Genomic DNA, 26279 nt, shown 5'->3' on the forward strand with positions numbered 1-26279 from the left:
TAAAACTGGTGATATATTTATGTATTTCAGCTTGGGCTATACGGAATATATATTGCCTCTTCAAGTATGGTGTTTTTCCCTGAATTTTTATGGTGGATATATTAAGCCACCTGCAGGTCCTCTGGGTCTGGATAACTGAATTTATAAAACAGGCAGATATGAAAGAAATCTGGTGGTAGAAGAGCACCCCTGGCTGAGCATTTTCACAGAAATCTTTTGGATTTCACCAGTGAATGGTTGCTTTATGCTGTTCTTGCTGTGTCTTATCTAATTTGTTATTGATGCTATTGCATTTGCTTTCAAACAGTCATTAGAACATTTAATTTGCAGCAGCTGTAATTTATATTTGTAATTTTGTCTAAGGTCAATAAAGGAAACTGAAGAGATTTATAGTCCTAGTTTCAACTAAGATAAATAGAAACAAGCTCTATTTCCCTGAAAAGCTTTATTTAAACGCATTTTAAGAGAACAAAATTAATTAGATGGGATATTTGCATGCAAGTTTGGGTAAACAATCCCTAGTGTCTGAAAGAAATGTTAGGAAGTGTGAACATGGTCAGCGTGTTCTTCTCTGAAATACAAATAAACTCTTGGGAACCCTTACCTTCAAGTAGGATCCAGTGGGAGTCAAGTAACTATTTCAAAAGGTTTCCTAAGAGCAGCAGTTGATAAACATCCTTGAGATATGTTGTATTAATACTCTACAAAAACGTTATAGTTGCATGTTTTACATATTGTCAGGATCAGTCTAAGAGTGGAAAACAAGACCCTGAAAGCAAGGCACTTTGTTTCACAACAATCCTCAAGCATGGGTTGCAGAAATGTGTTAATTTTCAAGAAGTCTCTGTCATTTATGAAATATTTATGTTTGAAGCACCGCCTGATGCATGGGGAAGAGGTGCCTCTCCCATCCAGCAATTAGCTGAGGGATTATGCCAGGCAGCAAAGACATGAGAACAGCCAGGCCTGCTCGGGGCTTTAGCACAATTTCAAGACAAGTTTTGTGGAATGGAGGAAGCAATGCCTAATGAACCCCCCTCTTTTGAACAGCAGGATGGGATTCCCTGCCCCAAAGAGCTGAAGGCTGGGGGGATATCACTGCATCTGACCCCAAACAGGGCAGCTTGTGGGTCTGCTCGGCCATTTGGCTCTCAGGCCTGTCTAACATGGTGCCCTGGGGAGGGAATTCTTTCTCCACCCCCTGCTAATTTGATTTATGTCTAATCCAGCGGCCTTTTGCCAATAGTCTGCTGGTATCCTTGTGCCAGGGTACATGTTACTCTCCCCTGTGGTGTAGCAGAAATGTTAAGCCTGGCTGTTTTGGATAAAGCTCCAGTCCTACTGGTGTGTGATCATATGAAAATGGCAGATTTCATACTGAAGAAAAATATAATTTGTACTTCTCAGTGGCATGAGGGAGAAAGTTCCACAATAAGACTGTAACCCCTTCCCAAAAGGGCAGTTGCCTTCTTGATAAGATTTGCAATATTAGGGTATTTTGGGTTGGAGTTTTGCCTACCTGCTGCACCCGTTCTGGGTTTTGCTCACCTCAGTTCTCCTGATGTGGCAAAACTCCTGAGTTTGCTGTACTCATGGACTTACACAAACGGGGATGGCATGTGCCAGGGTGGGAGGAAGGAAGCAGAACTCCTGTTCCAGCCTGCACATAGCTCATCTCCCTCCGCCTTTCTGGAAAGATGGGTGTCCAGCTAACACCTATATTCTGCAGGCATTTTCCCCTATGGGGAGCATTCCAGGGTGGAAAGTGCTGTTTCTAATCTGCGCTATTCTTAGATTGCTAAAGCGGGAAGAAAATAAAGGAAGAAAAAAGGGAAAACTCCCTGATTTCTACTTTGGCAGAAAGCTTTTTGCTGCACATTTCCTCATGTCACATCCCATTGAAGGTTATGGAGAAAGTGAGAGTGTAACCTACCCCGTCTGAGTGTGCATGCTACGTTTCAGGAGGAGGATTTGTCTTTGAATGCTAACTGCCAACGGCAGCTAGGTGCTGTCCTGGAAGAGACATACTTTCTCCTCTCCCTTATTGTGGCTGTTTGAATTCAGTTCATTTAATATGTTTGTAATTGCATAGTGCAGTCATCTCTACAGCACTTTGTAAACAGCAATTTTTGCCGTAAGCAGCCAACCAGCACCTTGCCTCCAGTCATCACCAGGGTTAAATGTTACCATTATGGTCTTGGACTTAATATGACTAATATTTGAACCGCAACAAATTTTTATATGGGCCATGAAACAGTAAACCCCATAATTATTCCTCTTGTTATAACTTCTATTAATAATTGCACATATGTTAAGGCAATTGCTATATGTGCCAAGAAGGGATTATGGTGCTAGGGCCGGTACAGAGAGAAGTCTGCAGAAGAAGATGGGCTTTCTTCTAAGGACTTTCTCTTTCAAATGGATAACACAGAAGCAAATGTGTCAACAAAAATTTGAGAGGCAAGGAGACATGCTCAGCCACGTAATTAATTTAGTAGAACAGAAAAGTAACCTGTAATCCTGAACCACTGCTAGGCTCCAAAACATTATCCTGTTCACCCAGACAGAGCTATGGCACACTGAAGCTATAGATGCTTTGTTTATTGTGTGCAGTCAGTTCAACTTGTGACTTCACCTGCCCTATTACCCTGTGTTTTCTTTAGAAACTTCTAACAAAAGACTCGAGTGAAAGATTTCTTCAGAATAAATAGCTGTTTGTGAGTCAGTGCATGATATTGGATTTCACCTGGTGTGGTTTTTGGAAGAGAGAAATTTAAAAGGAACAACAGATAACAGCCAGATGTAAATGGCTGGTAGGTTAGTCGGAGGGCTTGCAGGTACCCTGTAATGGCCCTGTGTCCTGTTGTCAGCCTGCAAGACACTGTCCTCAGGCCTGAAGGGCTACAGCCTATGTGGAGGCAAAATGGTCCATTCTTTTGTCATTTTTAATAAAACCAGTTGATTTCCTTCCAGAACTGTACATTCGTATATCCCTAGTATCTGTCCTCTTCTGCTGAATAAACGCTGCGTGGGAGCGCAAGGAGGGCTGGCTGACTTTTTAAACTGCAATGAGGGATCTGCTGAGGAAGGTTTACTTCTACTGAGGAGGTCTTCTGCTAAGCATCAGCAGAGAAGGCTTTAACCCCCCATCCCAGCACAGTCACAGTATCTGGAGTATCTTCTCCACTGCTTTCCCCCTCTGATTTTCAGGGTGGGTGTTGACGACCAACAAGAACATCTCCAAATTCAATACCCCTTTAAGGTATGCTGGGTTTTTCTAACCGTATTCAGGCCTTTCCTTGGTGAACGAATACATGGTTGAGCTGAGCTTTGGAGCCCACCACTTGGATTTGCTGCACACCAGTGTCAGGAGCACCAGGTGCGGTCTGGAGACTGGCCATTCTGCTTTCCTGCACATTGATGGGGGAGAGTGGGGAAGAGAGAACGGAGATAACGTCTCCATGGCTTGGGTCCCTGGGGTGAAAAAATGAAAGAAGGGGATGTTGGAGACGTGTGCCATTATACCAGCGTTTCAAGTCACTAAATAATAGGCAGTATTGTGAAGCGTCTCCAGGGAGGAGGCTTCCGGTGGTAGCTCTCTGTGCCTCCCTGCTGTGAGTCACTGTGAGCTAAGAAGAATTGGTACCAAGGAAAAAGCACTGAGATAACAACCTTGAAAAATTAGAAAAGAGAAGGGGGGGAAAAAAAAGAAAGAATTATACGCTGAAAAGAGCAAAACTGTCTCACCATAAAAGCATTCTGTAAATGAACTCCCATGCTTCCAAGCTGTATGTCTTTATCAAAACCACCATCTTTTAAGGGTGGAGAGATGTGCACATCAAGATTTAAGGACTTTACCTATTGTGTTACAGCCTAAGCCAGTGATTGGTATGCTGCCAGTTTGCAGCAGGCATCACCAAGGCTATGGAAACGTTTTTGAATCTTACGCTTGCAGTTATAAGGAACAGTATTTTGTGCTGCCTTGGGAGAAATAGTGAGCTGCGTTTTCCTTTCTCTGAGCATGCAGGTCTGTAGTGTTAAGAACATTGACATCTATTCAAGCATGTTTTACTTTTCTAAGAGCTGCAGACAATGCCATGGTGTGTGGAAATTTTGTGGTGTTTGCTAGCTGCTGGGTGTTCTTTTCTTGGAGATAAACGTACGTTGTGTTATTAAGAAGGACCCTTCAAGTTGCTGCTCTGATTTATATTCCATTCTAAACTGTTGCATGCATTTATTGTTTGTTAAAGGCTGACATCCCTGGAGACCTAAGCTCTTTATTTATCCGCAGAGTGAAATTCTTCTCTCTGAAGAGGGGATGCCAAAGGCACTAATTGTCAGTGAAAGTCTTGCACACACAAAAACAATCTTTCTCTATTTTTTAGCCAGAATAATTTTGCTATGTGAAGATGAACTCCTGAAATGGGAACCTATTTGGAGAATTTATCTGACAGAAGCAATAGGACTTCAGCTTGAGGACCTAGACCAGCCCAAATGAAGGTGAGAAGAAGAATGGTGTTATATATGGAATTTTTTCTTCATATGCTCTGCCTTTGTTCTAAGGCAAAACACTTTGCGGGGCAGCCTTGAGAACTGGACTGTGCAATGTGAAGTGACAAATAACCTTTATTTTGTCAGTAGGGCCCAGGTGCCAATGATAGTGGTGTTGAGGCAGGCTCGGAGCAGTTTAAGATGGGAGATCTGGGGATACAAACACCTCCACACTAGACATCATCGCCATCTCCACCACTGGAGTGTAGTATAAAATACTTCTGATTCTATTTTTTGTTTTTATTCTCCATCTGTTTAGAATTGTCTAATATATACCAACTGAGCTCCTTTAGCATTCTACTCTCCTCAGCTCTATGTGGTTTATTAATAGGCATACCTGGCATCTGCTGCTCCACAGAGAACTCATGCCTCCTATCCTTAAGCAAGTCAATAGTGTTGGTCATCCTACTGGTATTATTTTAGGGATGCAAAGAAAGAGAGGGAGGGAAATCTTGTAAGAGCAACATACTTTTTTAGCCTAGCATATTGGTTTTAAATGTAGTCCCAACACATGGCTATATTGCAACTTGTAAAATACCTTCCAAAGGCAGAATTCACAGAAGTTACCAACTACTTGCGAACAGCCTATAAAGGCTAATACTAAAAGGTACTTTCATTTCCTCATTTGCTTCTGTCAAAGGAAGATGATTCGGTGATGGAAAAATTAATTTAACAAAAGCATGAATGTTGATCTTCACATTTATGTTCCTTCACCCACCCTTTAAGTAGGCAGCATCCTCCAGTCTTAGTCATCTCTGAAATCCCAGAGAGCAGGAAGCTCCGATGTAATCTGCGGAGAGATAGGAGCTTTGGCCCAGTGTGCGTTTTGCTATAGCATTCTACAAGAATGGCTACAGGGCATCTACTCAAGAAACGTGAAAAGTAGATTTATTTTAATTACATCAATTTATGCTCATTAAAAACCTCCTCAATAACTAACCCTGGTATTGAATTGTTTTGTATCACTTCCTAATGCGCTCAGACAATGTTTATTTAATTTAATTGACAGTAAGGGTAAATTTATAGGACTGTAATTCATGCTTTTAGTGAAAGAAAAAAACCTAACAACATGGAGCTGTATAATTTGCTACAGAAGTGAAGTAGAAAAATTCATCAGAGCAAAGTGTATATTCAATTTTAATAGTTTTCCTCATCAGGGTCTTTTAATGGAATTTCTTTTGTAATTACTCTAGGGCATTTGAAGCTGCCCGTTGTGAGAGCTTGCCAAATGACTCTGAAATGAATCCAAATGATAGAGAAGAAATTTTAATACTGTAACCTGTTCACTTCTTTTTCTCTTTGATATCACTTTTTCTGGAGTAAAATACAGTGATGTTTCCCCAAAAGATCTCCACTTCTCTCTCTTTCTCTCTCTCTCTTTTTTTTTTTTTGTCCAGAAACTTTGCTTTACCATTTCAGCATAGGTTATGGTTTTAGAATGGATAATCAGACCCACTTGTGGTTCCTGAAGGTCCTCTCTGGGTCTCAGCTAAAAAGGGTGTCTCCAAGTCAGCTGGTGACAGTCTGTAGCCTTTCCATGCTTGGGTCTGTAGAAAATACTACTTTCTAATGGAAAAAAAGTCTTCAAATAATCTAATCTAAAAGGAAAAAGAAAAAAGTCCAGTTGAGACATTTTAGATATTATAATGTCACAAAATAGTACTGTCACACCCCGTCCTTCCTATTTTAGGAGGTTTTCATATGTTAAAGTGGAATGACCAAAATGATAAGGGAAGTTTCTGGTTTTGTTAGACCCCAGCTTTGTAGAGTAGGCCTGAGAAGCCTTGTAAGGCTGCAATCAGCGCTGTCCTCCTTCTACAAAAGGGCAGCTCTCTGCTGGGGGACTCCCATGAGCCAGGAGGCAACTGGTTTCTGGCTGCTTCCTTCCCAGGATCAGCCACCCTCGATTTTTGGTGTGTTCATCCCAAGGTGCCCGTTGCATGCAGTGGGACTGGCAATGGAACAAGTGGGACATTGTCCTCCCACTCTGTCCTTGTGGGATGTACGTGCCCTGCCACAACCTCATGTGGAGGAGAATTCCCCCAAAACCATCATTTACAGAAGCTATGTGAGTAAGAGACAACAGTCAACAACCTTTGACCTATTTCTGTTAAATACTGCCAAAATATGAAATACTTCTTTGGAGTCTGTGTTTTCCTGGAGTGCATAGCAAATAGTTAAACCGGCAAGGAAGAGTTTCAAAGTGGATTTGATCTTTACAAGGAGTAAGCATCCAATCACAACAAGGTCATAGCAGTTTGTAGACTTCCGTGCAGGGAGCAGAAGGTGTTTCTATGGGGCAGTGAATTTCCTTAAGGAGCAAAGTGGGACCTGACCTCACATCCTACCCGCACATGAGGAAAGGGTCTGTATTTAAGCTCAGGTTTGTAAGAAATTGCTCCATTGCAAGCTGAGTGTAATACATTTGAGATGACAAGATTTCTTCCTGTGCTATCATAAATAAAGGTAAGTATGATGCTAAGAATTAATAAAAGGAGTTCATTTCTCCAGACAATCAACCTTCAGTACAGAAATCAAAGGCACTGATGAACTTTGGCCTCTGTGTGTGAAGTTCTTACGCTTTAGTGATTAGTATCAGGCCTCAATGACTTCCCGTAATGTGTAAGTAGCATGAACAGCAGCTATCACACAACTTCACTGGGCTTTCAGATAAGTATCTAGAGGTAGAGCTGGGTTTTAGAGGTTTAAAGAGTGCAATTACCATTTTAATATTGCTGCACATGGAATTGGAAGATTAATTTTTGTAGGTCTATTTTTATGATTTTTCACAGGTTGGGAGAGATATGCAAAAAGCTGGCAACAATATGCTAGAAATAAATTAAGTGCTGCTGATAGCTAATTAAAGGAGCACAACTAGATAGCAGAATTACTGGAGAAAACAAAATCTGTTTCATTTTAAAATCATGCCGTACTTTTTATTGGGCCTCCAAAAAAGAGGAGAAGAATTTTTGACATCATCTGCTCTTGTTTCTAAATGAAGTCTAAACGAGCCTTTTCAAAGCCAAGACTATGTCTCAGAAGTTCAGAGAATAGAAAAATATATATATTTTTCTTCCCCTGTAGCCTATAGTTACTGTTTTAACATTTGTGAGTGTATTTATTGTTACCTGTCAGTTCCTGTATTCTAATGCACGAATGTAGTGCGTTCTATAGTTTAATTTCCAGCTCATTCACTGCGTCCTGACAAGGCTTTTAGAGTTGATCCAATAGAAAATGAACTCAGTTTCTAGATGGTGTGGATACGTGACTATTTCATTGAGATCCAGTTTAAGAAAAGAGGTAGAAGCTGGCAAGTCTACCAGAGAGCTGGGCTCATCCTAGGGAAAAGCAGAAGTGTTTTGGTACAGCATCAGCAGGAGATTTGCTGCAAGCAGCTGGTGACCTTCTCTTTTCCTTTCAGACTTGATCTGAGCTGAGCATTTGTAGCTGGGCTACATCTGGGGGCGGAGGGAGGGGGATGTATCTGCTGCAGTCTGCACAGCAGCGTGCAGCGTCATGTCAAAATCAAGATGGACTTGATAACTCTAATTAGTATTATCTCCCTACAGCATGCTGCCAGGGGTGTTGCTAAGATGCTGTGTGGGTTGGTAAGGTGGCGGAACAACAAACGATGATCGTAGGGAAGGATGGAGACAAACCTATTAAAGGGCACTTTTCCCGTGTCTCACGTATTAGAGATATTGAGCTTAAATATTAGACTGGCAATAAAGTATGGAAAATCCATGGCTTTGAGATCTTGCTACAAATTAATCCTTTCACCAGGCAGAAAGTTTTGAAGTGGGTTCAGGTTTGAGGCGTTGGACCAAGCTCTGCAAGCAGGAACAAACCCCAGCGGCTGCGCTGTCACATCACACCCTGACACCGCGCTGTGACAGGAACAGAGAGGTGGTAAATTTTAATGGTCTGTTAATGTAACTGGTCACGTCTATATAAATGCTGGGAACGTTGATGTCTCCTGCAGCACATTCCTGAGGCGTCCCCTGTTTTGTGCCAGAGGTGTTAAGATTGTTAAAGGTGCTGTGTGGTGTTTTCTGGTTTGGAGGATGGGAGGAAAAAGGAAGGGAGCAAAATAGATGTACTTGGGGGACTCTAAAATAGTTGCTTAGTATGCATTTCATTCAGAGTTTGTTCCCACTGGACTTGTCTTAGGGGTAAAATGGAGGCCATAAACTTCTTGCCACAATAACCTTAAAACTCTAAGCTCCCATAGCTGACTGAAGTCCTTTAATACACCTATATACAGAAAAGCTCTCTGGTCTTGCCCCATCCTTACTCCAGTGTCCCTCTTTGAAGAGGCAGATTGATGGCCACCCCACTGACATCTATTTTAATGACAGAAGCATAATTTAATGACATAAAATTTATTTTAGCTGATAGGAGATAGCAGGGATTTTTTCCTCACATTATCCCTGTTATTTTCCTTTTAGTGAAGGGGATAGCACCAGATTCCCTTTTACTAGTGTGAGCATGTCACAGGATTTGTAAGGTGCCCCTTTTTCCTGCTCTTGCTTTTTCTCTCAGCATCAGTATTAAATGTCTGAGAAGATAACTATTTCAACAACGTATTTTCCAAAATGAAATAGGAAAAGAAAGGATTTTTTTCTCCAAGTATTGGTGATGACACTTCAAAAATATGAGATCCTTTAAGAGCGCATACCTGAGCCTTCCAGAAGTCTATTCTACGGCAGCTGCATCCAGGGATCAAGAAGCCTCACATGAGAGCCACAGAGAGTCCAAAATTCCCAAACACACCCTTGCTGAGAAGGGTTACGGCTGTGGTTGCTCACTGCCCACCCCTGCATCACCACCAATCGCCCTGGGGTCCTCTGCCATAAAATCAGTGGGGAGCCCACGGCCAGGCCTTGGCTGTGTCAGTGAGGGGCTCGTTTACAGCCTAACCGCCAGGGTGACTTGTGTGGGATGCTTCCTCCACGAAACGTGCTAACACTGCGGAGATAACTCTGCCTGTGGGCTGTCAGCCTGCCTTGACATTTGTAAGTGCTCCAGCTCTGCTGTCTCACGGTGAATTCTTCTTTCTGCTGGTGCTGTTGACGTGCTGCCTTCTGCTAAGCTCTCCATCCCTATAAATCTTTTCAGGAGTCAGATTTGGCAATCAGTAACAGCTCCCAAGCAGGGCTGACCACCACGGGCTCCTTGTGAAGTCCACATGTAGCTGTGCACAGAGTGGGAGCTGCCACCACACCGTGAGGCATCCATCCATGGGCTAGCAAGAGCTGCAGGCATCAGTGTGCCTTCAAGCAAGTCCTTGCCAGCCCTCCCTTCCTGCTGGAAAATCAAAATACCACCATCCTCCTGCCCCACAAAGGTGTTCTGGTTAATTTTCCCCCTGCTCCTGTTGAGGAGCCTGAACTCTGCTGTAGATGTACACATTGTGGGATCACAGCTGTATAGCCTTCCATCTGCTCTGCCCACCTGCTTGTAAGGTGCACTTGCTCCTGTTATATTTGCCTGAATCAAGTTGATGGTATTTACAGGGCAATAGCTAACCAGCTTCTCTCAGAAGCAGGAGCTGAAGGTAAGCGTACGGTAACCTGTAGGTTTAAGTGTATTATGCATTTGGAAAGGGCAGTAGCCTTACAAGACTGATAGAAAGATAGAAAAAGCAAGGGGTTTCTCCCAGAGAAAAAGGCTTGGGTGTTGTTGTTGTGTGTTTTTTTGAAGGGTAAGGTCAATAGGAAAAGGAATAGATCCTTCTCTTTCACATATGTTTCCTTGTGGAAGTGGGAAATGCTGGCATTCAATAGAAAAGTCAGAATTTTATGCAGCAAACCAGTACGTCTTTCAGTGTATTTATTTACTCAAAACAGCTATACATCGAAAATACTTTTGGTAGAAATGTGTGGTCAGTCATCATCTCACAGGAGACCTAGGAGACCCAAATGCAATACTCTTTTATCAAGGGTGTTTTATTCTGTAGCTTCGTAGCAGGCTGTGTTTTTAAGAGAGCTTTCTTACAGAAACAGGAGATGTTCTCATGAAAAATAAACGGGGAGAGTGAAGAATCTCTGAGAAAATTCTTTCAAAATTAAAACTGACTTTCTTCATAGCTGCTCCTGTGGCCCCCTTTCATGTCCATGTCCTCTGGGCAGCTCAGCAGAGAGCAAGGCTGGCATGGAGGCTGGGGAGAGCAGTTTTGGCTTGTGTCTTGCATCGCATACTGGAAATCCTGTGAGTGAGGCTGGCCAGGTTCATTGATGGGCTAATCAGAGGAGAAAAGTGCCACGTGGCTGAGGTAAGTAACCATGTCAGAGCAAATTTTACAGTTGTGCCAGAGCAACTTGAATTAGACCAACCTTTGATGGCTACAAAGGTGGGACTTAATGTCCTGGGGGAGCAGGTTTTCCCATTATATATTCATTTAATATTTTTTTTTGCTTTAAATTGGCTGGAAATAACACAAAAATGGGTTTTTGACAGACTTGTACTCTTGCTTCTGAAATCCAAGGGAATTAAGAGATCTGGCCAGACAAAAATTTGAGAAAGCAGTAACACTAAACTGAATTTCATTCCTTGCTTCTGTCTTTATTGCTTGAGTGTGGATTTATGTGGAAAAGCTTTATTTTCGAGAAGTTACTCCAAACCTTCACGCAAGTTGCAATTTATAATAAACAAAACTTGTAAAACGAGATAAAAGTCCTGAACCAGTGCAAGGGATTTGCTGACTGGGATGTGTGGGGTTTCTAGCTCAGGTAGATGTAATGCAACTAATAATCTGCGGGAAAGGTCAGCATGAAGGAGGCAAAGTACATTTTTAATTTACACACTTATGTAGCTTGTGGCAGGTGTTGAAATCGGCATCAAACACATGCAAAGATGTCTGGCATTATCGCTTTTAGGTCACGCACTTGAAAATGATACAACGTGGAAGGCAGGGACTTAATGTAGAGAATTCTGTATTTCCACCAGAATGCTCCTACCCCTGCTGATGAGCTGACATTTGCGGTCCAGTATTTCCCAAAGATACTGGCAGCTTTATAATTAGGCCCTCAGTCAGAGCTGCCTTTCTGCTTGTGCCTCACCCTGTACAGATTTGCACTGTAGAGGTTTTTTAGTAGCAAGCGCGATGTTTGACACGCATTGACCAGAAGTAACCGGAGCAAAGGAGGAGCTGGGCTTAGTCCAACTGCAGTTGTGTAGCACTGAGGCTTTCTGAATCAAGCTTCTGCCTCAGTGACTTCTTCGGGGTCATGGAGTGTTCATTAGATGAATGGGAATATGTATATATGCGAGCAGACCTTTGTCACCCTGGGATAAAGCACAGCCGTGTTTCCCTGGGACACAACAGGACCGGCCTCGTGCCTCCCGGCTCACCCGCTGTGCTGAGAACGCTCAAAGGGAGCAGCGAGCCAAGAAATGGTCTCAGCGCCCCATGCTTGGCGGCGTCTTCAATGAAAATATGAACGGCTTAAGGAAGTTTTCTCCAGGATGTTTCTTATTCTGCCCTCAAAAAAGGCTTTCCCCCATGCACAGTGGGAGACCCGCGCTTCGCAGCCTGTAGTCTCAGAGGAGCTGCTTGCACTTGAATGACACCAGGGGCAGGGTCGTAAATGCAATATCAGGCTTGGTCAAACTCATGGCAAACCAAAAAAGAAGGGAAATGAAGAATAATCTGTATTGTTTTCATACACAGTAGACTTTCAGAAATACTCAAAAAACGTCTTTTATTTCTTAAATGGTCTGTGAAGTTATGGCAGATGTATGAGCATGCAGGGATAAATTATTGGAAAACTGTCTCTATATTTGCATGCATAGCTATAGATATAAATATATGCTTCAGTGCACAGGCATGCAAATATATAGATGAGTGTGCATGTGCTCGTGTTTATATATATGCATGTACTTTCATGCATACACAAAAATAATTTTCTATAGCTTTTCTCATGTTTAATGATAATACTGAATACTGGTATTCAGCAATCTTAATCCTCAAATGTGTTGAGGAAAGGTAGATTTTAATGGTGTTAAATGAAGCATTTAGCGCAGAGGGCCTCTCACCTTTGGTGGCACACTCTCAAAATGAAATCCAGTGTTCAGATACAATAATAAAAAGAAGAAAAACAATATTACCTGTTTAAAGAGAATATAAAAATCCAATTAAGTTCGGAATTTTAATTTGCTTGCAAGCTTGGGTTTGTTGCTCTGTGAAAAGAATGAAAATGTAAATGACATTTCTGTGTGTTATCTACATAATCCAGAGGCTAGAATATCCTGTCATGCTTACTTTGTCTAGCGATGATAAAACTAAACAGTTTTAACTGAATTTCCTGTAAATGGGCAAATAATCAAAATTGAACATCTTTATATTCTGATCTTTCATTAATTTATGTAGAAATGCTGTTATAAAGAGATTAGCGGTTACAAAAGAAAATGAATTTGTGCCTGGCATCTGACAGTAGCTATAGCGCGTGAAGTGCTGTAGGTACAGGAAGAACAGCGTGGCCACTTGCTTCTGAACCCTGAACTAAGGCACGGGGAGGGAGGCTTTGCTCCATGGGGCCCACAGGGCACCCACCATCGATGTGCAGAGTCAGACCATCGTGTCCAAGTGTCACTGCCCTCCCCTAGCCCTTCTCACCTTGAAATGCAGCGACTCAGTCGTGGCCGCCTGCTAAGACACGCCGTGCTGGGTGGGGAGCACACAGCGAAAGGTGGCAGAGCAGAAAGAATGTCCAAATCCATACTGTTTTAACAGGCCTTCTGCCTAACGGTGGGATTAAGGCTTCAACCAAAGGAGCCTGTTGGGTACGGACCAGGACTGGAAATTCTTGGTGTCTGATTTTTTAAATACCAGTCTCTGCAGTGGTGGGTGCCCAGTCAGAAGATTATCCAGCCCCACAGTGTCTGGGAAATCTGTTCCTTCCTTCGGAAATGGTCAGAGGCTGTTTGTACACCCTGCAGGTTTTGATAGGAGATACGTAAGCAGTTGTTAAATTGTTCATTTGACCTAGAATGGTACAGAAAGCAGAGCTGTAAAACTTCCAGATCCACCTGTTGATAAGGAAGCAGCTTTATCTGCTTTTTCCATTTTTTCACGGGCTCTCAGTTCTGCTCCTGGCAGTACCTCTCACTACAGATTTTGCAACCTTCAACCTGTTCATCTCATTGCAGCAGTACGGCAGGGATGGGACTGGCATCATCGGCACCCGGAGTCTTCTGCACTTCACAAAGTTACGCATCTTCTTCTGCATTTCTTCAAGTACAGAAAACTGGCAACCCGTGTGTCTCTTCATGTCCTGCAGAGCAATTAAAGGACAGCCAGGTAAGTTTTAGATGGGTATAAAAAGAATAATTTTTTCTTTATTTTTCCTGTATTAAGGATTGCTTGTGTGTTACTTATCTAGTCATTACTGTGGTCCTACAGCATATCTCTTGTTCAAGGTCATGTTGCCTGTGAAAATGAAAAGAATGAATTACAAGTGCACGCAGTGATATAATCCAAAATGCATTTGATATGACAAAGTTAACACTGTGATTTTAGCCTCGTTTCATTACATAGCCTCGAAAAAAATCTTGGGGCCTCATCTCAGTTTCACAGGCAATATTATGCAAGAAACATCGCCTGCCAGCGTCTAATATGCAACCAGCAGGTGTTGTTCAGCCCTTTCATATTTACCTCCTTCATGCCTCTTCAGAGTTAGCACAGTGTCTGCCTCAAGGCAGCCTCAGAAAATTAGGCACCCATGTTCATAAACATCCTATAAATCTGTTCTCATTTTCCTAAAAAAAGATATCAAAACAGTCACAAACACTGATGCAGACACAAATTTTCCCCAGTGCTTCAGTGCTTTTTCTTCCTGCGCACCCTTCTGCTCCTGGGAAGGCTTAAGCTGTGTTGCAGCAAACCCGAGCCAGCACTGTCAGAAAGCAGAGCCCTCTGCAAGCACATCCCTGCTGCTCCTGCTGCTGGAGCAGAAGGACCTGACCGCACCCTTGTTCTTAAAGCCAAATGCTAAATTCAATCAGCAAAAGCTTAAGCAGTCCCAGTTCTTTCTGATAGTGCTAAAAAAAAAATTAATTAATTAATTAATTGCAGATAAGTTATTTGTGTTTGAATATTGAATCCCAAAGGGGTGGTAGTTATTTTTTCTAATTCTGTGGAGACAAAGTAAATGGTTGTGAATAGCCCAGTAGTAGAGTAGAATTGATTATTAATGTCCATGCTATTAAAACCACCTCCAATTGCCAAAAGGTCTTGTTTCATGGTGGTGGACCTGTGTGTCTACCCTGTTAGTGTTAAGCCCTAACAGAAATAAAGCACAGCAACACAGAGCTCTGGAAGGGTTTCAGCAGAGCTGGTTGCTGCATCCTGCCTCACTGTTGTGGTTTAACCCGGCTGGCAGCTAAACACCACACAGCCGTTCGCTCACCCTCCCCCCTCCCTCTCTGGGATGGGGGAGAGAAATGGGAAAGTGAAGCCGGTGAGTTGAGATAAAGACGGTTTATTAAGACAGGAATATAATAATAACAATAATAATAATAATAATAATAGTGATAATGATAATAGTATTAATAATAATAATGTGTAAGAAAACAAGTGATGCACAATGCAATTGCTTACCACCCGCTGACCGATGCCCAGCCTATCCCTGAGCAGCCGGCCCCCCACCCCGGCCAGCCACCCCTATATATTGTTTAGCATGACGTCAGATGGTATGGAATACCCCTTTGGCCAGTTTGGGTCAGCTGTCCTGGGTCTGTCCCCTCCCAGCTCCTGCTGCACCCCCAGCCTGCTCGCTGGCAGGACAGAGCGAGAAGCCGAAAAGTCCTTGGCCTGGTGTAAACACTGCTCTGCAACAATTAAAACATCAGCATGTTATCAGCGCTCTTCTCATCCTAATCCAAAACATAGCACCCTACCAGCTACTAGGAGGAAAATTAACTCTGTCCTAACTGGAACCAGGACACTCACACAGTGGCTTCACTACAGAGACTCCAGGTCCCTCTCCACTGTTCAGGACACGCTTTGTACAAATGGCATCTCATCCCAAGCACTTGCTCAGCAACATTCACGGTCCTTTCCAAAAAAGACCTCCAATAGTTCACCAAAATTGCATTTAGTCTGTAGCCCCCCCTGGAGCTCTTATGAATACAATTAATTTCTGCAGATCAGGACAAAAATGCAGAGGACTCTATGCTGTATTGACTTAATATATGTCATAATGGCCCTGTCTGGACCTAGACTGGCTATTATTCATTTGAAAGTTCAGCGCACACCAGAGTGCAGCCTTTGCACGACTTGCCCTTCCTGCAAGAGCTCAGGCTTGCAATGCAGCTGCTAGACCAAGAAATAAGAGCTTGAGCTCACAGTACTGGAAGCTGCAGCTTCATTTCCCCAGAAGCTTTGTGGGCAAACAGTTGTAAAAGCCACAAAAGCAGCCCCTGGTGCGTTGCTGGGTGTGTTCATCTGGCCTGTCTGGCCCGTGCTGGCTCCTGCATCCCCCTTGCTGCCCACAGGAACAGAGGTTTCTGGGTCTCGTGCATGGAGTTACAGATGCCATGCAGAAGGCAAAGACCCCAGGGTGAGGGACACGTACTGGCACCTCAGCGCTGCTGCTTAAGGGCCAAGCTTGTTGTTTGGGATCTCTTCATAGCAATCAAGCACCTCTGAGGAGCTGTCCCCTGACACTCAGCCCTGAGCCCTGAAGCCGAGCCATTAGTTTGGCTGCTGGTGGACTGCTGTGTGTTTGGCTTTCACACTGCGCAGTAAACAAAGGGCACTTCACGAACTGTGGTTGTTTCCAGCCAGTGAAGCCTGATTTCACTCACCTATTTTCCAGACTTTGAACAATGAATACTAAATAGATAAGCAAATCTATGTTTTATCGTACAGAATCTCCCAAGTGCCTGAGGCTGTTTCAGGCCCAGTGGCTGAAGTTGGGTTAAATTAAGCACTGCTGAAATGCAGAGCAGACAGGGAACAGCTTCCCTTCTGAAGTCCTGGCAGCACAACTGGTTGAGCACAGGAGAAATCCTTTTAAGTGTCAGAGAAATCGTTTGCTTTGAAATCTCCATCATCTGTGTTACTTGGTCTTTTAGCCTTACCTATTCAGCACTGGAGTTTCAGTGTCACAGTGTGACCTTCAGTCTAGCTCCCAAGATTTTTAATATCAGTCCTACCATTTTTTTCTAATGTTTTTTTTTCTATTTTATTTATTTATTTTTAATGAAACTGGGTCTAGATTCATGTAATCTGTTCGTGGGTAGCGGAAGAGCAAGAGAAATGAGAGACTCCTTCAATGAATTCTTTTTACAAGTGATGTGTCTCTAATGACAGTGGTGGTTTTGATATGAAAACATAGAATTAGTTGAAGTATTGATAAAGCTGCACTTCAAAGCAAAATGAAGCAATCTACCTTCTTTGGTGCTCTTCAGCTTTGCACCATTTCAGGACCAAGTGCTACAAACATCTGTTTATATAGAGAGAGTGTGATTACAGTAAAATCTGATCTATGTGAATACATTTTTACATCTTTTTCCATGTATTTTCACTACATCATTCTACTATTTAGGTAGAACCTCTGGAATTTCAAAAAATCAATGTAGCTCCCTGATCCTGACATAGTTCTACCTAAAAATGTATTTGTGACATTCAGCTTAACATTGTGCAACTTCAGTCCTAGCATTCAGCTCACTTTTCTCAGAGTTCAGCACATCCATTGGTAAGTGCAAGCCACCGCAGATTTATCTTTTGTGAAAAACCTTGTTTTTCTTACCAAATACAGACTAGGAGAGGCAGGCTTCCCACAGAAGTTCTGATCAGAAATGAATGTCAGCTGTTAGCTCCAAACTTGCATGGTTGTAATCGCAACTGCTTGTATGTGCCAGAAGAAATTGGAATATTTACAGCTTTGCAGAGCAGCCGGAAGGAAACAATTACAAGTGAAATACAAATAGACAGTCATATACACAAATATATGGAAAAAGCACAAATACGTGCACAGACAAGCACATTCACACTCACAGATAAGTAGGATGCCAACAGAAACAAGCAAAATGTTTTTGCAACTAGAAAACGGTTCTGAAGGGGCAGAATATAAAAACATACAGAAGCAGGGGACAGGACAAGCGTGCAAGCACAGAAGTCATGGTAGCAGCTTTTCTATTGCAGGACTGAAGGCAAATAGGTAAAGGTGAGCACACTCAAACAGGTCTGGTTCTGGGCTGGGTTGAAGTTGAATTTACCCTATGTACATGACACTGTTTTTCACTGGGAAGGATAAAGCCAGGAAGAAGGTTTTGGGTGGATGGAGACACACCACTGTGTTTGCAAAGTCTGTTGAGAACATGCTGCTCAGGCCCCCTGTGAAGTGCAATGAAATTGATGCTGCAGGCAGGGTGAGTGGGTACAAGTGGAGGCAAAATTTTGCCTCCTAAGGGTATGATGTCAGGTGTGGGGATGATCCCTAGGTCTTGGGACTTTCTGCCAGTATCTTTTCTGCAAGTTCACATATCCCCTCACACTCTAACTCCTGAAACTGCAGCTACTGAGTGCCTTATCACTTGGCCTGACAAAGTCATATTCCACCATGAGCACAGTAAATACCTGCATTTCTCCTGACGGTGCAAATATTTTGAATTGTATAGCTTTATTCTTGCTAGGTTTTCTTTGCCTCTGTGCTTTTTGGGAAATCAATACTCAAAGGAGCGACCTGTGTATCTCTGACTTGCATGCAATTCCAGCTGAACAGCACTAGGCTTCTAGCAGAAGGATTGAAAGAACAAAGAAAAAGGCTCATTTAATTTACCTTGAGGGATAGTTCATTTCTCAACTAGAGACAATTTGAAAAGCACAAAGCCCTATGCCAATATCTTAGTCACTCTCAAAAATAAAATTAAGTCTTTCTCAGTAGGAAAATAAATGTCAATGCTATGTACATTTGCATCCAGCAGCAATTCTGCAGCTAATTTCGTAGTAATTGATATGATGCTGTATTGCTTATTATGGGTGTTGTAGGATTAAACGTTCAGGTCTGAATCAGACTTGGTCTAACACCAAAGTGGTCGTTTTCTACCTACCTAGCAGGTTGACCAGTACACAACATTAACCAGAGCTGGCACAGAAGTTAAACACTGATGTCGAATGGTAACCTGAACGCAGTTCAGAATACTATGGGTCAGAAATGCTAACTTACATAGTTAAGGCTAAGTTAAATAGTTCATTAAGTTGCTTAATGAAACCAAGAACAGACCTGGACAATATGAAGCCAATACATCAGATTAGAAAAGAAGTTGTTATCTAACCAAGAAGCCATTAGATAGCTGGTAAGTGGATGTTTCTATGATTAGGATTTCAGAATGCTAAATTCAAACCAATACCATTTTTGAGTGATGCCAATAAGTATCTTTATTGTGCCTAAAAGTGACTGTGAGAGTAACTTTGTGAGAAAGGTGAGTAATGGGTAATCTAAGAAGTCTATGAGAGAGACATGGCTACAGAGGCTTAATTCAGACACTTGATAAATTCTTTTTAAATGCAGAACCACACCATCAGCTGGGGCATGAGGATGTATTTTCACTGACTGTCCAAATACACATCCTCTGAACACTGCTGCTCTGGCACTGTAAGGATGCTCAGCAGTTGGTAGAGTTGCAGCCCCAGCTCTGGGAATCACTACCTCTAAAATGAGCAGACAGCAGTACTACCTGTATGACTCAAAAGAAATCACAGAAATGACCAAAACTGCAATGGAATAAGAGAAGAGATGGGCTTTTGCCTTGCTCAATAACCCCTATTCAATCTTATTTACATTTAAGCCAATGGCTAGTTATTATCATGACTCTTTTCATGAGCATGTATGCAGAGAAACCAGCTGTCCTGCACAGACTTCCCCAAACCAGTGCTCTGCTGCTGTAGCAGCAGGTTGGAGCACACCTGGAACGTGCTATGTTCCCTTACTAGTCCTTTACTGGTGTACCAGCTCTCCGGCTGTGTGGCACAGTCTGTGCCTGTGGTATTTGTTCTGTCCACTTACGGCTCCTACAAGGCAATTCACTTGTTTGTTCCTGCTTGCAGTGCTGGGAATGAGGACTAATTGCTACCGGAGGATCTCGTTACTCTTTCTATAGTACATCAGCTGGACATCCTAGGCTCCATTACCTAGTGTAACCGCCGGCTGATGAACCAATCCTTTTATGTTAACAAGATGGCTTCGCAGTGACACTCCTACCGCAATTACAGTGACAGCACGCTTAATGCTGAGATGGAAACAACGCTGGGCCACGTGCTGAAGTCTTTGTTCAAGCACACACAAAGGGAAGGACAATGAGGAGGGATTTTCCTTGCAGGACAGATGCAGGAGAGCAGACGCGTTTGAAGCACAGGAGGAGCTTGGCTCCAGCTGACCTTGGAGTGCTCTCAAAGCACTTGCACTTGGTTCATGCTCTGAGCTGACTCCAGGAGGAGACCGTTTCTCCACACTGGCTCCCATGGACCACAGCCTTTGGGAATGTTCCCCAGGAACTCTGGCTCCAGCAACTGGGACTTGGTAACTCCAAAATTGCATCCAGGGAGCCCTCCCTGAAACTCGGACCAGCGTAAGGATGGCCCATGGGGGTTTGTTTCTTTTGAAATGTGCTCTTCACCAATCCACATCGTTTCCCTTTGACTTAGCAGATCCTTTTCAGCCTTCTGCAGCAAGCAGGTGTTTCTCCATATTTCCAGTCTGTGAACTTAAAGAAATTCAAAAATAATTTATCATTTTATAAATAAGTTATACAAGCTGTCATCACAAATCTGTCACCGTGCAGACAGGTGCAAACATGCGCAGTATGCAGAGAAAGACACTGATGCCAAGATCAGAATAAAGGATGTCTAAAAGCAATTACATTTCCAGGTATTAGGCAAACACAATTATTTAAAAGGCTAGTCAAAAACAGTTGATAAAATAGATAATTAAAAAAGATTGACCTGAAAGCTGATTTTAAATTATCCTGTAACGTGCACATAACTCAAATAATTGCTCTCTCATGACCCAGCTTCCATTAAAAGGAAGTTTCACCTAGGAAAAAAAACTATTATATATTCAGGACACGGTGATTCAAATAAATATATATTCTCCCAAATGCTGGAGATGATGTGAGGAACTGTATTAAAAAGTGGGAATGAATTAGCCCTGCATTGCAAACTGTAGTGTGGTCTGTCATTGTAATAAATCACACTCAAGAGGCATTGAAATAGAAAGTATGACAATATGGTAAATCTACATCAGCCTCAGACCACAGAAATGGTAGGTGAACTATCACGTGGGGATGTATAAAAATTAAGCTGAAAAAGCCTGAATAGTGTAGATGCTGAGATAACAGGGAGGTTTGTTTTTCTTCTTCGGATTCCACTGGCTCTTAAATGCCATCGGGGGTCCTATCGTGCCACGAGCACATAGCTTGAGAGAGAGCAGCTGCAGAGGGGAGATTATGTTTACACTAGGCTAGACACAAAAAGGCAACAAGAAGAGGAGTGAGAATTGCAGCAGAGGCAGATTAAAGGCCAGATTTCCAAATATATTTAGTTTGTCTCCATGAGGATGATGGAAAGCTTCGGGGAGTCTCAAATGCCCTCAGTGACCAAGCACAGATGTGTCTGGCACAAGGACGAAATGAATGCAGGGACCTGAGGCCAAATTCAGGTCCTGAGCACTGGGAGGCTTCTTGGCCACCTGACCAAGGTGGACACACCTGGCTGCCATCAAGATGAATTGCCGGAGAAGAAAGGCAGCGTTTTGTCTGGCTGTGCAGTCAGTGCCAACCTTTGTATCTGCGGCAGCGTGGAGTGTGAGTGGCTCAGACCCGGGTTGTTTGTGCAGTGCTCGCAGAAGAAGAAAGCCTCAGTGCCTCTGCTGCGAGCTGGTGCTTCTGACTCAGCTTTTAATGGGTCAGTGCTCAGCTGGAGTAAAGAAACTTAACTGCTGAGAGTGAGACTGCAGCAGTTTATTATACCCAGCTCTGTTGTTCCTGATCTTCTCGGTCACGGTTGATGCTCTCAGTACCTATGGCTAAATATGCATACTGGCAACAACACCATCAAATAAAAAAGAAATTAATTTTGACCCGTGGCTATCCACATGTATGCAATTGAGTGAAACTGGTTGTAGAACTTGATAGCACCAAAGGACATTTTTTTGAAGAAAATCTTGTTCTCCAGCTCAACCACCATGTGGCTCTGCCAGCCTCACTGCAGGAACACGAGAGCACCCGCCTTCAGTCTGAAGTGCTCTCCTCCCGGCGGAGCGCTGCCCTCAACCTGTCACTTCTCAGGAGGCTTCTTCTCAGGCAGTGTGCATTTTAAATCTAGCCGGTATGACAGTTTTCACTGCAAAAGGGGACAAATTAGTGAAAGCGGTGTGTATAGAAACTTGGTTATGCTAACTACTGAACAACAGTAACCAAGGTTCCTGGGAAATAACTAAATGGCTCAGGCTTATACAGTCCCTACCACCCATGGAAAAAAAGAAAGTCATGGAGGACTAGAAGAGCTTCCTGGCTTTGGTGCCTAAAGTAATGAGTTACAAAACGGCACGGCCTGAGATCATCAGTCCTGGATTTATTGACAAGTTGGAAAGCCCCGGGTAGGCCTTTGTTAGAAATTCAGCTGAGAGTGCAATCGGCTCCTATGTCTGTAATATTCTCGAAGCCCTCTGCAATTTCAGATCTGTTTGTTTGCCCACGATGCCTTCAAGTGATGCAGGCAGCCCCAGATTTTTTTTGTAGGTGGGATGTTGAAGCCCAGAGGCCATCAGGGTGAGTGCTGAGGGGCTGCAGGACAGCTGTGCTGAGGTGTGGTGTGAAGCCAGATTTTCACCACCATACCAGCAGGTCTCTGCCTTCCTTAGCAGAAAACTGGAGATGCAGACTGGACACTGCTAATTCTATATTGCAGGGTGTTGGGTTTTTTTTTGGCTGTTATTTTTTTATTTTTTTCAATTTTTTTAGCATGACTCCAGGCACAGCTTGTGACTTTTTGAACAGCGATTGAATGGAGTCATTAGGAAGGTGCTAAGTTACTAATCTGCTTTCAGAGTCCAATTTTCACATCTGAGTCTTATGATAGGAGATCAAAGCCCCTCATTACGGTCCTGAATCCAATATTTAGTATACTTAATGCCCACTTCATATGCTTACAAGATGGCCTGGTTTCCACGTAAAACAATATCCGATTTCCTTTTGACACTTAATGAAGGGACAGAATGAGTGTTTTTAAGACCTCATTTCTGTGCTGTTACATGGTGGTGAAAAAGGACTGACTTCACTACTTGCCCTGTCATACAATCAGTACGTCAAAAGTGGGATCAGTCTGCCATATTTTACATGAGGGGATACAGGGGTATGCTCATTAATGCATCCGTCTTTCAAAAACTACCCTATGCTATCCCACAATCATCTTTGAAACATCCTGGACTCGGGGAATGTCAAAACTTCAGATGTGAGTGCACACTATTACTCCATAAATTGTACTGGAACTGATTAACCTATCAATCTCTATTATTCAGCTACTGGAAACGAGACACATGCTCCCCCGGGGATTTACCTGGAATGAGATCAAAAGGAAACTGCTTTCTCCGTTCCCTGCATGAAGGTTCAATATGTGTTTCAACTGGTGATGCTACAAATAAATAAATAAAAGAAGTGACCTGAATAACTTGAGCTATTCCCTTGGGATTAAGGCAGGAAACGTTTGAAACATGAAAAGTTGCACCCGTGTTGAAATGAGAGAAGTCCTAGTTAATTATTTAGAGCAGCCGAAGGCTCATCAAAAATTTAACCAAGATTTATTTCTCCGTGATTGTACAGGCACCACAATGTGCAGAAATGGAGGCTTTAGCTCTCCTAAGTGAAACTCTTGAGTTTTCACCTCCCGGCTTGCCAGTGCTGGCTCAGAGCAAGCAGTGCGTCCTCTTCTCTCGTCTGTCAGCGATGTACATTAGTAGGTTGGATTCAAATAACATTGCAAATAAGTAGCGTGCAGCATCTGAACTACTGCTGTGGGGCTCTGAGGTGGCCCACAGTGGCCTGTAGCTGTGGCTGCTCACGGCTATGACCATTCTTTGCCAGTAGATGAGACCAACTACAAACCGGTCTGCGGCAGAGCTCTGCTCCTCTCCTCTCCCTGGGGCGATGTAGCTGCCGGTTTTGTGCACACTGCCTCAGAGTGAGGCCTGGGCCATTGCCCTTTTCTTTGAAGTCCATTGCATTTGTGATTTGCTTTGATCATTGCTGTGGAAAAGCCTGAAATGTTTTTCTCATGAGCTTGTATGCACACAGGCATGAGAGGGCTGAGCACTTCAGGAAAGGTGAAACTTTGAACTTATCTTGGCTGAGGGATCCTTGTGGGTCCCATCCAACTCGGGGTATTCTGTGATTCTGTGGCTTGGTTAGGGTTAAAGTAGCATTAAGTAGGACAAACTGATGTTCTGCCTTGGGAGACTAATGAGGAGGGAGCAATACTATTCTACCACTACTATCTGTATACTCAATACATACAAAAGAGCTTCACCTGTAAGGTGAGCAAGCGGGAAGCAGCCTATAAATGGCAGAGTACCTTAGGATTCCTAAAGCATCAGCTCCTTTCACTGGTAGCACTTGATGACAAATATCTCAATGGGGGCAAAAGGTCCTTGAAAAAAAAAAAGAAAAAAAAATCTTTTCCCACCATCTCTGAGCAGAGAGGTCACAGAACAAGTGGAAACTCAGTTTCCATGAAAAGTTTCGGTCTCTCGCCATTCTCCCCGATTTCTGGAGCTTCCCACAACTTCTTCATGCACTGAGACACAAGAGAGGAAGAAACAGCTCTCTGCCTTGTGTTTCTGTGCTGGTTCTGCTGTTTTTTGGTTTACACAGCCTCACTGTATAATCCTAAACCTATTTAGGGAACAGAGCTTGGAGTCACTGCGCATCATCCTCACAAAAACGACTTGAAGCTCAGCGGCCATCAACCAGGGGCCCCATGCTAGGAATAAAGCAGAAAGTGGCAAAGCACAAAACAATGGCAATTCTTAATTTCAGTTAAATCAATCTGTGGTGTACCAGCTTGCAACCCCCCCAACTTGTGATCAAGAAATTATGGAGAGCAGGCAAACAAGGGGGAGCTGGAAGGAAGAACTGGTCCATACGAGGTGAGCTGAACCGATGTCATACAATTTGGTGGCTGAGGATATCCTAGTGGGCTGTCAAATCATGACTGATACCAAGAAAATGAACAGGGAGCAATTATTCATCCTTTCTCACAATACATGAAATACTCTGTATGGTGAAAAGATTTCTGGCAAATAGCTAAAATGCTGCCCCCCCACCACACTTGGTATTTTAATGCTCTCTAAGTAGTATCTAGGGAAAGAAACTGTACAAGGCTTGCATTTTCACTTGAAGTATTACTGTATATTTTGATTCATTTAGCTCAGTTCATGATATAATGGAGCATAACTGATGTAACTTGGCTTGATGTGTCTCCTTGTTACACATACTGGAACAATATCTGCAGAAACATTTGAAATTACACATTTTTTCAGACATCTATTTTAAGGATCAGTAACTTCAAACAAGCAGAGCACTTAGGCATATTTTAAAGGCTTATTTCCTGCAATCATGCACGGGTCATGGCTTAATCCTCATCAGAAAACACACACTTTGGGATCCTGATTACTGGAGGGGGCAGAGAAGGAAGGACATAGAAATGTGTCAAGAGTTTTCAGAAAGAGCCCGGACGTCTTGCAGCCAACTAGTAAATCTCTGTTGCTAATTTAGGAGTGAGATGATTTTTATTTTTTTTTCAATTTTTGAATACAGCACTCCCAGAGGCAAGATAAAATTGATGCTTCAGAGTATTGATTAGGAGAATTTATGCCACTGCTGAGCACTGAGCCTGTCCATGTGTGACACAAAAGGACAGCCTTAGAAGAACCAGCTGTCCTGGCAGGGAGTAAGCAGCCTAATGGGAGGAGCAGCTGAACCATTATTTCTTCCTTTTTTTTTTTTTTTCAGAATTACTGAGTTTCTTAGTACTTTGTAATAAGGTTTTTAATGGAAAGGCAGGCCTCTGAATTATTTTTGAGTGAGAAGGAGTAGGGCAGCTTTGCTTGGCCATATGCACAGCTTCTCTCCAATGAGATGGGCCAGCGAAAGGCTTCTGGTGTTTTACTTGACAGAGGGGGAAATGTAACAGCTTTCCACAGCAGATAAGAACTGGATTCTGGCCCACTTTGAGCTAGTTAAGCAAATAATTACCTGTGAATAAATTAGGAAGAAAAATGCTAAATATATTTATTAATAGAGACCATATGTTTTTTGTAACTTCTTACCAAAAGGCTCCTAAAAGTACACAGCTACATTCAAGAGTTCCTCAGTCACGTTTTCTACCTACTGTTTCTATGCTTGCCACTTAGTGGACAGAATACTGATTCAGTGGATATTTATAAAAACCTTACAGCCATCCCACTGAGGTCTGTGAATACATAGTGAAAGCCTATTTATTCAGTTCAAGCACACCTAGATGAAATGTCAAATACCCACATTTTTTAAGTAATTTAATTTAAGAAAGTTGAATGTTTGACGCTACAGTTGAATATGAGGTTTTCATGTTTTAGAAAATGAGGAAAGGGAATTTCCTACACAACTTAATTTCCTTTATTTTCACACACCACTGAAATGCCAATATTTTTGAAGCACGTACTTTTAAAAAAAATACTCTCTCATTAAGA

General features: G+C 42.7%; 1 long non-coding RNA gene across 5 annotated transcripts in view; it reads left to right on the forward strand.

The window, feature by feature from the left end:
• LOC308178274 overlaps positions 1-26279 on the forward strand; it is a 290108-nt gene that overhangs the window by 244140 nt on the left and 19689 nt on the right. For all 5 annotated transcript variants that reach the window (XR_013939658.1, XR_013939659.1, XR_013939660.1 and 2 more), the window contains 2 exons: positions 4386-4500; positions 13702-13852. This is a non-coding gene — a long non-coding RNA (uncharacterized lncRNA). The remainder of the gene's footprint in view (positions 1-4385; positions 4501-13701; positions 13853-26279) is intronic.

This window comes from Anser brachyrhynchus, assembly GCF_964034855.1.
Source record: "Anser brachyrhynchus genome assembly, chromosome: 15".
Taxonomy (NCBI): domain Eukaryota; kingdom Metazoa; phylum Chordata; class Aves; order Anseriformes; family Anatidae; genus Anser; species Anser brachyrhynchus.